Genomic DNA, 732 nt, shown 5'->3' with positions numbered 1-732 from the left:
GGCGTTTCTACTTTTTCTTTCGGGTGCGGCGGCAGCACGTCGGACCCTGTGGGTGGTGTCTGCCGCCTGGCTGTTAGTTCAGGGTGGGCCCCGGGGCGCCGGAGAGCTGCACTCACGTGATCGCGTCCTGCCCCAGGGCACCCTCAGCCTCATGGCATCCCTAAGCAACCCCCGATACTGGGGGTCCCCCTGGGGTCCTTCGTGGCATCTGAAGCGCCTCCTCCCAAGCAGGAATGGGGGCTGCTGTGCAGCCCTGCCTGCTGACCATCAGCAGGAATGGTGCCCTGGGAGGTTAAGGGTTAGAACTCGGGGGCCACATCACGGTGGCCAAAGAGGGCTCGGAAGCAGCTGAGGCCGTCTTGGCCTGGTGAAGGCAGGGCGCACCTCCTGGGCCGCCTGGTCCATCAAGTCCCCGGTGCCCAGCCCAGGTGAGCTCTGGTCCGCTCACCTCTGTCCCCATCGTTCTGCAGACACCTCCTGTGAGGATCAGGGTGGGCTCCGTGGCCTCTGCTGACCACTTCCTCACGCCTGTTCTCTGCCGCGTTTCCTGGCTGCCTCCTTCCTGGACTCACCACTGAACTGCCCTGGCCCTCAGCCCACCCGGCCTCCTTGTTGGTGCTGGCCACTCTAGCTTCAAGCCTCGATCTGGCTCTCTGCTTCCTTGCCAGGTGCCCACGCTGACCTCTATGCCCTGGGTCCACGTCCCAAGGAGAGTGTGGCCTCCAGGTTGTG

This window comes from Bos taurus, chromosome 6 (genome assembly GCF_002263795.3).
Source record: "Bos taurus isolate L1 Dominette 01449 registration number 42190680 breed Hereford chromosome 6, ARS-UCD2.0, whole genome shotgun sequence".
Lineage (NCBI taxonomy): Eukaryota > Metazoa > Chordata > Mammalia > Artiodactyla > Bovidae > Bos > Bos taurus.
This window is presented reverse-complemented; position numbering follows the sequence as displayed.